Below are 12,603 nucleotides of genomic sequence, written 5' to 3' on the forward strand. Positions count from 1 at the left end.
CCACCAGACCAGGTTGCCCAAAGCCCCATCCAGCCTGGCCTTGAACACCTCCAGCGATGGGGCATCCACAGCTTCTCTGGGCAGCCTGTGCCTCACCACCATTCATGGTAAAGAATTTCTTCTTTATATCTAATCTAAACCTACCCTCTTTCAGTTTAAAGCCATTAATCATTGTTCTATCACTACACTCCCTGACAAAGAGTCTCTCCAAGAAAATTATAGGTTGTTAAGGCTGGCTCATCCTTCCTTTTAGCAGGGATAAATGCATCCCACGCTCTTCCACCATTACTGCTCAGGAGGGTACCACCAAGCAGGTAGATTCACAGAATCCCAAAGTCGCTTAGCTGGGAAGGGACCTCAGGAGGTCTCTGGTCCAATCTCCTGCCCAAAGCAGTGCCAGCTGTCCTCAGGGTTTTCTCTAGTTAGCTCTTGAAAACCTCCAAAGATGGAGCCTGCACAACCCCTCTGGAGAGTCTGTTCCAGTGTTTGATCACTCTCACAGGGAGTTTTTTTCCCCTTATATAAAGTCATATCCTTTCCTATTTCCCACTGTCTCTTGTTCTCCCATTGTGCACCTCCATAACAAGCCTAACCTTTTGCTGATGACTTCCCCATAGGTCCTCCATCACCCTGTCCTAAGCCAAGTTTCTAGACTTTACTTAGTCAATATGCTGGCTGAAATCCTCCCCAGCTTTTAGCCTTTGTTAAGCCATTGACCTCTATCTCCCTGTATCTAGTAGGGTCTCTGCAGCAGAAACATGCCATCTTTTCCACCCATGAGTAGCTCTCAGCTCAGCCACGGTGCTACCACAAGCAAACAACAATCTCCGTAGTACCATAGTCCTTTAGACAGCAAGTTCTTCTCTTAGTTGGTAAGACTGCAATATGCTTGGCACTCCCACTCATGACATTTTGTCCCTCACAGCACTGCAGGATTGGACTCTAAACCTGTAATTGGTTCAGAGCCAGGCCGAGGGATGGATTTCAGCCTCGCCTGGGTTCAGCACTCTTTCACGGACTCACAAGTGAGCCAAGTGGCTTTTGTCCAAAAACGTTCCTACTCCTGTCCAGCAACTCTCAGTACGTCATCACGGGTGATGGTAACATGTTCCCAGCTGTGTGCAAAGCGGGCTGCCACAGAAGCACTTGCATAAGATAACTGATAATTTTTGCTGTTTGTCTTTAAAGGAAAGTAAATATGCCTTTTATCTATTCTGTGTATGTGTATACACATACATAACTTCTTGAATCAGGAAACTATTGTGAGTTTCATGATTCCTCAGGGAGAATGTGAAGGCTTCCTCAGGGAGAATGTGAATGAGAGAGCAGGGGTGCTCTCTCCCCTAATCCTGTCCATTCTTCTTCAGTGAATGTAAAGAAAAATCCTACAATGCATCATAAATGCATCAGGTCATTAAAAATAAGCAGCAATTATGTAAGAGGTTAAGTAGCACAGCAGGTTTATGGAAGAGTGCATACATCCCTCAGTATGCACTAGCATCATATTGCATATTATGACATAGAGTAATAATAAACAGGTACATTATGTATATGTGTTACAACAGTATTAAAATTATAAGAAAACATGAACTAAATAATGATTCAGAGTGATAAATTAATGTTTGCGTTAACCATTAAGGTTGGTACTCACTGTTCAGTGCCAACCATAGAGTGAACAGGATATTTTGTCCTGTTGTCAATGGATAAACACTTCTAAACAAACAAACACCCAAACCCCACTTCCACGCTTGGCGGTTACCAGTGCTCTTCTGAACCTGCTGGCAAGGACTGTGTACACAGAAGCGAGGTCATCTCCCCATCTAAGGCTCGAGAAACCTGATGATAAAGAGGAAAAGAAGCTAGCTACTTGGTCACTTCCAACAGTCCACAGAGGAGCGTGTTGTCAGGTATGGCTGTAGTTTTTGTTGTGGAGACGGTTGTGCACTGACTGCTGGACTAAAACCTCTGGCTGATGGCACCATTCAGGCACTTGGCGGTTATGCCTAAACTACGGTTGACGTGCAGCTCTACTATCTTCGCGTTGTGAACATCATTGCACCTGAGCAGTGGGGTACAGACTCCCCATAAAGCTCAGTTCTCTGCAGTTCCCCCTGAATGCAGCCCCTTAAAGATCATTAAGAAAATTAGGTTGGTGGCGTTCAGTATTGTGCCAGGCCAGCTCTGCCATTTGTCCATGTCCTTTGACAGCGGGAAGCTTGTACCTACCACCTGCAGTAACAGCTCCCTGAGGGGAGGAGAAGGCCTGGACCCCATAGGCTCTGAATCAGTTCTACAAGTACCTATACTGCTAATAACAATCCCTGCCTAGGAATAATGCCCTCAATAGCATGCTTTAACTTTTGGTTAGCCCTGAGGTGGTCGGGCGGCTGGGCTCGATGGTCTTTGAAGGTCCCTTCCAACTGAGCTCTCCTCGCCTCGCCTCACCTCTCCTCTCCTCATGTTCGTCTCATCTTTTCTCGTCTAGTCCTGTCCTGTCCTGTCCTGTCCTGTCCACCTGTTTGATCCTTCAGGAAGCTGTAGTGGGTTTACGTGGCAAGGTTTTGGTAGCAGGGCGCCATAGGGGTGGCTTCTGTAAGAAGAATCTAGAAGCTGCCCCATGTTAGGTAAGGGCCCTGCCACTGACCAGAGCCAAGCCAATAAGTGATGTTGTTTGCGCCTCTGTGAGAGCATATTTTAAGACAGAGGAAAAAAATGTTGTGCCACACAGCAGCTGGGAGAGTGAGAGGAGTGAGGAACAGCCTTGCAGGTGTCAAGGTCAGTGAAGAAGGAGGGGGAGAGGTGCTCCAGGCACCCAAGCAGCAGTTCCCCTGCGGCCTGTGGCGAGGCCCCCGGTGGAGCAGGCTGTCCCCCTGCAGCCCATGGGTCCCACACGGAGCAGATCTCCACGCTGCAGCCCGTGGAGGAGCCCCCGGTGGAGCAGGTGGATGTGGCCTGGAGGAGGCTGCGGCCCATGGAGAGCCCCCGCAGGAGCAGGCCCCGGGCCGGAGCTGCAGCCCGTGGAGAGGAGCCCACGCAGGAGCAGGGGGTCTGGGGGGAGCTGCTGCCCGTGGGGGATCCAGGTTGGAGCAGTTTGCTCCTGGGGGATGGACCCCGTGGTACAGACCCCTATCTGGAGCAGTTCTTGGAGAGCTGCTGCTTGTGGGCAGCCCACGCCGGATCAGTTCAGCAAGGACGGCATCCCGTGGGAGGGACCCCACAGCACAGGGGACGAGAGTGACCGAGAAGGAGCGGCGGAGAAGAAGCGCTATAGACTGACCATAACCCCCATTCCCCCGTTCCCCTGTGCTGCGCGGGGGGAGGAGGTGGAAGAGGGTGGATGGGGGGGAAAGGTGCCTTTGGTTTCTTTCCTTTGTTTCTCGCTTCTCTAGCTTGTTAGTAATAGGCAATAAATCTCACTGTCTCCCTATGCTGAGTCTGTTTTGCCTGTCACGATAATTACTGTGCGATCGCCTCGTCCTTATCTCAACCCTTGAGCCCTTTTCATTGTATTTTCTCCCTGTTCCTCTTTGAGGAGGGGGAGTGAGAGGGCGGTTGTGGTGGAGCTCGGCCACCCATCCGAGTAAAACCACCACAGAAGATTGCCAGCTTTCCTTACTGTGCAAAAGCACCAGAGAGGCAGGAGAAGCTCCTGTGCTGCAGGCACGTCCCTGTGGTCTTCCTCAGGCACAGAGAGGTGGCCCTGCCACTGTGCCAAGCTGCACTGGGGGTGCAGCAGAAGGGAAAGTGACAGAGGGCATAAAACATGCCAAATTTCAATTTGTAGTGGGCTTTTGCTTAGCTGGTGCAGGGTGAGGGCAGTGTGAGCTTGGCTTTGCCTGCAAAACGCCATGCAGACATAGACTTGGTTTGAAAAACCTGCTAAATTGACATGACAGACATCGTGAAGATCTAAGCAGCAAATTAAGGAATTAGTGTAAATAGAGGGATTTCCAGTACTGTGGGATGAATTTATCTTTCAAGTAAATAACACACAGAAGGGAATGCAAATTTGAGGGGGAAAGCAATCAAAACTTCCAGTCAGCAAAAAGCTCCTAGCTAGGCTACTGTTTCCAAAGTTGATTTCTGCTCCCGTCTGTGTGCCTTCAAGGATAACAAGTTACAGCAGCTAAAAACACCCCGTCCTGAGTTCACCTGTCCTTTCAACATTGCGGTGCAGGGCAGGCAGCAAAATAAGTGTGTGTGCATTGAGGTATGTGTGCACCTGTAACACATCCGAAGAGCCAGCATGCCACGCTTTTCCCTTAAAACTCGTTTCCGAAGCCTTTAAGCGGGGATGTGCGTGTAGCCAGAAGGGGAATGCGGCAGAGGGCACTCGTGGCCTGGCTGCTGGCTCTGCGCTGTGGCCACGCGTGCTCTGGCAGGGCTGGAAGTGCGTGGCATGGTGGGCACGGCCTGTGCCCTCCGAAATAAATGCAGGCCTGGAGAGAGGGCCTGCTGGGAGTGACAGCCTCTTTTCCGGCAAAGGAAAGGTCAGATCCCTGGCTGGTATCAGTCAGGGTGTGTTACAGATTTCATCTCTGCTATTTAATGAGCGATTGAATGCAGCAAACCTCGTGCAGCAGTGATGCCAGATCATTTGCGGTGCAGTAACTTCGCTCTTGCACGTGAATCGCTGGCACCGGTGCACAGCAGCTCCCCAGCACCCAGGGGAGATGTTTCTGGTGGTTGAAGCCCCCCAGCAGCACAGGGAAGGCTGAACGGCTCCCCTCAGCCTGGCCCCCCGGCTGGGACAGGACACAGATGGCTGGGGAGAAACCGGAGATGTCTTGAGTTTTCCTCTTTCTGGCCACCCTTCACTCTGTCATCACAGACTGGGAGGCTCTGGAGGGGCACACGTCAAGCAGCCACTGCTGAGAAGAGATGCTCGGGGAGTCTCCCCCGGGGCAGGCCCTCCCTGGAGCATCTCGCTGGTGGCGTGGGACATGGGGTAATCTCTGCTGCTGCGTTTCTGGGAGCTTTGGATCAGGGCTGCCAAGCTGCTGGTGCCTGTAGCTGCCCCAGCTCTGTCAGGGCTGCCTCGTCTGGCACTGGATGTGCCTGGCTGGAGCTACGTGCTGCCTGGGGCTCCTCTCCAGGGTATTACTGCAGCCAGGGCCAGAGCAGGTGGTGGGACCTCGGTACCCCGAGCTGAGCCTCCCAGGCTCGGTTTTGCACAGCCTGAGTTGTGAGGCACATTGACCATTAGGCTGCACTGCTGATCATGTATCTTTTCCTTCCCTTCCCTGTCCCTGTTTTTTTTTTTTTTAATTATTATTATTATTTTTTTTTTTATTAAGGAACAGGGAGGTGTGGGCTTGGATATTTTTCCAGGGGGGACACTGAGGGAATGCTGTTACCTGTGCCCCTCTGTCTCTCCCTGAATCTTTGGAATTGCCCTCCTAAATTCCTGGTTCAGGGGAGATGCTGTGTGGATCTGTGTGCTTGAAAGTGACAAGAAATTAAAATGAAAGCAAGACTTATAGCAAAGGGGCAGCGGAAGGGCCTTGTGGCTTGGTCAGGAAGACAAAGCAGCAGGTGCTTAAGACTCAGTGGTTTCAGTGGGAGTTAAGATGTTGGCTGAAGCAAGAGGCATTCCTGACAGCATTTTGACCATATGCTCATGGGAAAATTCATGGCCTTTCAGAGGCAGTGATACTAGTAGGAAGCAAATAATTTTCATTGCCATTAAAATCTCCTGAAAAAAAAAAAAAAAGAATAAAAAGAGAAAAAGAAATCAAAACCAAACCAAAAAGTGTGTCACTCATACAAGCATTATGTTCCAATTTTGGGGACCATGCTCATCGTTTCTTTCTGTGTTTTACTAAAGCTCTAAAAGTTCACCTCTGGGTTAATAAATCTCATTACTGGTGCACTGAGTATCATTTTAATACATTTCTATGTTTGAAGTGGAATGCTGGAAATGATCACATTTTTCCTGATGAGCAGTCTCTAGTAATTTTAACATGTTGATGCAGTACACTTGAACCAAATATCATGCAGAATTTCTATAATATGTCATTCCCTTTGTGTCACACCTTCATCTCTTTATTCAAGGTAAGAATGGCATTTAAATAGTGCACATTTATTTTTCACTGAGGAGAAATGTTTCTTGCTTCCTATTTAAATCATTTCTAGTTAGGACTCTTCAGATTAATTAATTTTAGACCCAGATCTATTTCTATTTATAGGATCCCAAACACACATCCAGTACTGACACCCAGCTAGATAACAAATCCTATCAGCAGGCTGACTTTCCACTCAGCACTTCTAGTACTTTCGTTCCTACCAGGCTGCTGTTACAAATCCATCCAGGACAGAAAATTAGGAGCAGGTGGATCATCAGAAAGTAGGAAGTTATTCTAGCTAAAAGGACCTCACTAATACACTTTATTCCCAGAAGACAGAGGGCATCAGCTAGCTGATTATTGAGAACAGTTCATTTTCTGGAAGTCAGAAACCCCGGTGAATACAAACATTTTACAAACTTGGAGGTTTTATTAACTCCCAGCTGCCATCTGTGGAAAGTGAAATCACAAAAAATCCCTTTAAAAAATCTCAAAACTGAACATTATGCTAGCTTTGCTACAGATACTGGAGTCAAGTATGGAGGCACACCTGACTTACAGGGTTGTTGCTACTCCAGTATGTTGCCAGTTCTTTGAAATACCCCTTCATATAGCCTTCATCAGCTCAGTTATTAATACCAAAACATCTTTTTCATTTCATTCCTTCAGATTAATTTAATGTTTTTGAGGACCTTCCTTCCTTTTTAGGATGAAATCCCATCTTTTTCGTTTGTACTTGGCAGGGACAGATCTCAACACAATAAGAGGGATTGTCTCAAAAACAGTGAGTTGTGAGCATTTGGGAAGAAATTTGAGAAATTTTAGGTAGGATGGTATTCAAATTTGTTAATTCTTTCAAATTTTTTTCCTAGGAAATAATTAAGTTAATTCTTTCAAATTATTTCATAGGAAGTATATGCATTACTTTATAGATATACATCTTTTTAGGTTGGCTTATATTATCTTGGATTCTCATCTTTCAGGAGGCAACAGCCCCTTACACTTTTACTTGGCCAGCTGTCTCTTTATAGACAAGATGACTCCGTTAGCTTAAGTTCATTGCACAGATAATTGTTTTGCTGTGAGAGAGTACACTGGCCCTAAGCACATCTGAAGTTATTTCTCCGAAATCACCAGAAATCTATTAAACTTTATATTTTAATGCCTGCAGACTGTGGGAGTCTTTATGGTTTGAGAACATCATTGGCCACATTTTTCATTGTCTTTTCCTTTACTAGTTGAATCTTTCTGAGTGTCTCCCATATCTAGGTTCCCTTGGGAGCTCTGCTCTTGGATTTCCCCTTGCCAGCTCTTCTGGCCTGTTCAGCAAGATAATGCCTGGGCATTGGGGCACCAGTGGGGAAGTTTCACAGGGACATCTGGGGTGTTGGAGAGGATGAGAGAAGAGCTTGGGGAATGGGTCCCATCATCTTACAGTAAACAGCTACTTTCCTCTTATGATGTATTGTATCTTATAATCTAGTCTTCAGGCTAGTGAGGCATCCTAGGCATTGCAGCTCATGGACAACAAAGAAAAAGGAGAAAGGGGAGATGAAGAAACAGCTGAGGGGCCCGCAGACAACGTTTAATCCTCTGCAGACAGCAGGTACAAAAGACCATGAAGAGAGCCCCTTCTTTCACAACAAGGGCACTGTCTGCCCAACAGCAGCTGTGTCCTTGGTCAGTCAGATCAGGATGGAGCTGAAGGAGTCAGTGTGGTTGGGTGCCCTTACACAGATAATACTGAGCAAAGAAAAATGGGAGTAGTGGGGTTCAGGATTACTTGATATGAGCAAGTTGGCCAATATTCAAGTGCCAGGTAAGTCTGTTTTGGCATAGAGCTAACACCTATAGGATTGTTCAAGTGAAGTGCTTGAAGCTTGTTTCAAACACACCTTTTCAGCACATTACTGGCTGACTTAAGCAGATTGGTTGCTTGAATTGTGTCCCATCCCCAAACCAAAACTCTTTCAGCATACAGGAAGCTTGGGTGCCTAGCTGAGCAGTGGAGATTTCATGTCAGAACCCAAGCACCTAGGGGCTAGGTATTGAGTTAACGGGCAAGGAAACGCTGAAGCACTTGGCACCTAGGTGGGTGATGCTTCTGCATTTGCTTGGACAGAAAATGGTTGCTAGAATAACTGTTTAACATGAGAACTGTGATTACAAGCTGTACTTGTGCAGCTGGCAGCATGTATCATACAATATTTCTCTTCTCCTCTGGAATAAGGCTTAATAACTCTCAGTAATGCATACCCATTTGTGTGGCTTTTAATAACACAAGGGAACATTTTCAAAGGGAACATTTTTACCACTGGATATACTTACAAGTGATAAAGTCATGGAATGAAATTCTGCCTTGCTTGAGCTGGTGAGGACTTAAAACCACAAAGAGATTCAAGGCCTGTCCAGTAGGAGAACATAAGGTATATCAGACCACAGGAAAGTGTCAGTGCTTCCAGCTAGTCATATAATTGATAGTTACCGTGAAGCTCAACAATTATCTAAAATGCTGCCCTTAAAAATGAACATTTGGAAATGTGCCAGATTGCAAACTTCAATGTTTATGATCAGACAACGCAGGCGATGCTTTCTTTTAGAAAGTGGGTACAATGAGAAACAAATGACAAAAGCATTTGATTTCATGTGTGTGGTCTTCAACAAATTAGCAAAAAATCCTCTGAGGGCAGGATGAGAGTTTGCAGGCATCATGAAAGAAATTTATTTTTAAAAGGACCTTGAAAGAGGGCTGTATGAATAGCTTGTGAAAAAAAAAAAAAAAAAAAGTCTGATTGGATGGTATGCAGACAAATTAGGGGAGATATTACTAATTTTTATCTTCATCTTTGGTAGCCAGGCCTGTTTTCTGGAAAGAAAATTTCCTTGAAAAACTTGCTACTATGAAAACAAGGTCTGTTAATAGAGTCCTAAGCATACCACCCAAAAGCAGAGTCCATACACATGTATGTTTTCACATGAAAATTTTGGCCAGCACTAGACAAGTGACTTCATAGTGTTTTTCTTATTTTATGTGAAAAGTAGATTGGATCAGTATATGCTATAATTCAAATTTGTCTTCTTTTCCTGCGGTAGGAGCACTCTGACACCAAGACTGGTCATTCCTTGTTTCTGTGTTGCTAGTTAAATGTGTTGTGGGTTTTGTGTTTTGTTTTGTTGTTTTGGTTTTGGTTTTGGTTTTGGTTTGTTTTGTTTTTTGATAAGCAAAGATAAATACTGATGGACAAGAAAATAAAGACGCTAACAGGTGTTCTTTGTACCATGTGCTGCTCAGCATTTTACACTTAGCCACATATGTGTGTGCTGAGACTTTTTTTTTTCAGAACTAAACCTAATTAGTCCACTTATTCTACATGCAGCAAGCATTTGAAGAAATATCTAATGAACATGCGATCAGCTCCAATGCTGTAAATACAAATAGCTGGTGGAACAGCTTCTGCTTGTGAAGTCTCCTGATTTAAAATGTAGATCCCAGGCTGATGATCATGCTGATCTTTTACTCAACCTTTTGGATGGCAAAAGCCTGCCCAAAACAGAGACAGGCATGCAGATATAGCCACTTTTGGGGTGAAGTTTTAAATCTCACAACTCAAACAAATAAAATAAAATAGATTTTTTTTTGGTTTCTTCCACTTTCTCCAGAAAAACAAAACAAAAAACCCACTATTTTTGAAGAAAAATAGCTCTTTAGATAACTATGACAGAGGATGATTTTTCTAGTTTCAAAGTATATGAAAAAATTGTAACGTTATATGCTTTTGTCATCTAATTATCAGAAATTAAGGCTTCCACCTTTTCCAGTTTTGCATTTGCATTCGTAATAGCATGTTGCCATGGCGAAATCTTATAATCCTTGACTTCCTTCATGAAAACACATCCTTACAGGAGTATAGGAAAAAATAAAAATAGTAGGGCGGCATCTGGGTTTTCTTGCTCCGATCCCACACGCAGACAGCTACGGGGGCAGCGAGGCAGCCAGCAGCCTGGGCCTGGAGGCTGAGGCTGCCGGAGGCCGTTTCATCTCGGTGACACTCATCCCGTGCGGAGCACGCGGAGGTGGCGTGTCCTCGCCGGGGGACAAAAGAGGGCTGGATGTGTCAAAGGGAATCAAGCCGCAAAAAGCTGGAGAAGCTGCCTATTGTCCCCAGCTCGTGCTATTAAATGTGGGATTAAGGAGGAAACAGTCCCCCGGCTCATTGGGCCCATTCAAGAGGAGCTTGTTCCAAAATTTTTTGACAGGGGTGGCTTCTATTCAGAGCCCTGCCTGATATCACCGGCCACACAAAGGGGCTTTAGGGGGTTAATTAAAACCAGGTAATGGAAAGAATCGAGTACTGACACTTCACAAATGCCAGCGTGGATCCAAAGCAAGAGAAAAGACATATGGTAGGAAGAGCAACCTCCCTGCTGCCACCCGCTCGCTTATCCTCAGCCGGTGATTGACACTTGATTATTTTTGGGGTGAAACTGAACATTAGCAGTTAGTTCCTATTCTTCTTCTGCGAAACATGAGCAGGATTGGCTCGCCGTCAGCCCTGCAGAGATCAGCAGCCCCTGCAAGCCTCAGACATTCCCAGATGGCCCCTGAAATGCTCCTGTACGAGCAGACGGATGAATCGTGACGCACCCTTCCCATGTTCTCCTCCAGTTTATGTAATGCTGCCACCACTGTTTCTCCCCTTGGCGCTCCAGAATAAGAGCAGGTGGGATGCCCAAGGATGCGCCGGGTCCATCTCCACAGCCTCTTTTCCTCTGCACAACCTGGCAGCCTGAGCGCAGGCAGTAAATGTGGTACATGGTTATCCAGTTCCGCAGCTTCCCAAAACTGAGTGACTAAATGGAAAAACCTTGAGATACACACTTGGGGCACACGCAAAATGTCACAAGCTTATGCCAGGTTTACGCAGATATGAACTCTCTGGGAAAAGAAGTGTTTATTATTTATACTGGGAGATTTCAAATGGGTATTACCTAGGCATTTCTTTTACTACACTTATTCTAAAGTTAAATTACCTAAAAATGGAACAAAACACTTCTATCTTGATCAAAGCAAAAGGTTTGTGTTTGTCATTTTCTCTCTTCTTTCTTTCTTTCTTTCTTTCTTTCTTTCTTTCTTTCTTTCTTTCTTCCTTTCTTCCTTTCTTCCTTTCTTTCTTCCTTTCCTTTCCTTTCCTTTCCTTTCCTTTCCTTTCCTTTCCTTTCCTTTCCTTTCCTTTCCTTTCCTTTCCTTTCCTTTCCTTTCCTTTCCTTTCCTTTCCTTTCCTTTCCTTTCCTTTCCTTTCCTTTCCTTTCCTTTCCTTTCCTTTCCTTTCCTTTCCTTTCCTTTCCTTTCCTTTCCTTTCCTTTCCTTTCCTTTCCTTTCCTTTCCTTTCCTTTCCTTTCCTTTCCTTTCTTTCTTTCTTTCTTTCTTTCTTTCTTTCTTTCTTTCTTTCTTTCTTTCTTTCTTTCTTCTTTCTTTTTTCTGCTGATTTTTTCAAACTTTTGTGGAAATCCCATTTTTGATCCTCTATGGGGAACTCGGCTCTAGCTAGAACTAACTCAGCAGTCCCAAACTTTTCTGATTATGCCACTATTTACAGAGTGAGCACTTTTTGTGATTTAACTGCCGGATGACATTGTGTTTCAAGTGTGGTCTCAGCTCCTAAATTCAGAAGAGCTGCACTAACAAGACATGCATATTACTGCCTGGAAAGAGGCTCTCTTCTGGAGATATTGACAGACAGACAATTTGCTGTAAATCAACCTGGGCCACTAACGTGCAGCACAACAGCTGCTTCGTGGCAATTTGTTTGCAAGTGGGCTCTTACTCAGCAGTAAATGCGAAACAAATGTCCCTTCTTTGTGGGAGCAGCAAGGGTCACTCCTCCTGACAGGGTTACCAGGTTAAGAACACGGTTGCAAGCACTTCATGCGAAATAACTGATGTGCAGCAAAGTCAGACCACATCACCTAGCTTGTTGGTCCTTGCTTGTAAGCACCGGGTGAGGCAAAGATTGCTTGGAAGAAGCTGACCTTATTGCAGCACCTACAGGTAGCACGTACAGCTATGGCTGCAGTGTTTTCACCACAGAGGGGTGGCTTCCTATGGATGTAAGTACAAGCACCTTCTGCCAGCAAAGGACTAACTGGGGATATTGACTGTCTGACCCCTGTGGACTCCAGAGGTACCACACATGCGATGAAGCTGACTTCGGTGGATTCCCAAGTGTGCCACACACACCTGGGCCACTGTGCAGTAAATGTAATCCTCACGCATCTGTTGTTCCTGACCTTCAGAACGGGTTTACAGCATTGCCCCGTGTTGTTGGTGTGTTGCAAAGGTAAGTCTGTTCATGTCTGGAAACAACTCAAATGCTGGGGGGTGAAGAAGAGGAAAGAGAAGGAATGTATCATTGTTAGGGGAAAACCTTCTTCCACATAGACGTTTTCTGTGCTTTATTTTTTACTTTTAAGGAATTGTAATTAAATCCTAAACGTAACAAATATAACAAATATTGACCTATCCTTTGCAAAATGGTAG

Source organism: Anser anser (assembly GCF_964211835.1).
Source record: "Anser anser genome assembly, chromosome: 1".
NCBI classification, from domain to species: domain Eukaryota; kingdom Metazoa; phylum Chordata; class Aves; order Anseriformes; family Anatidae; genus Anser; species Anser anser.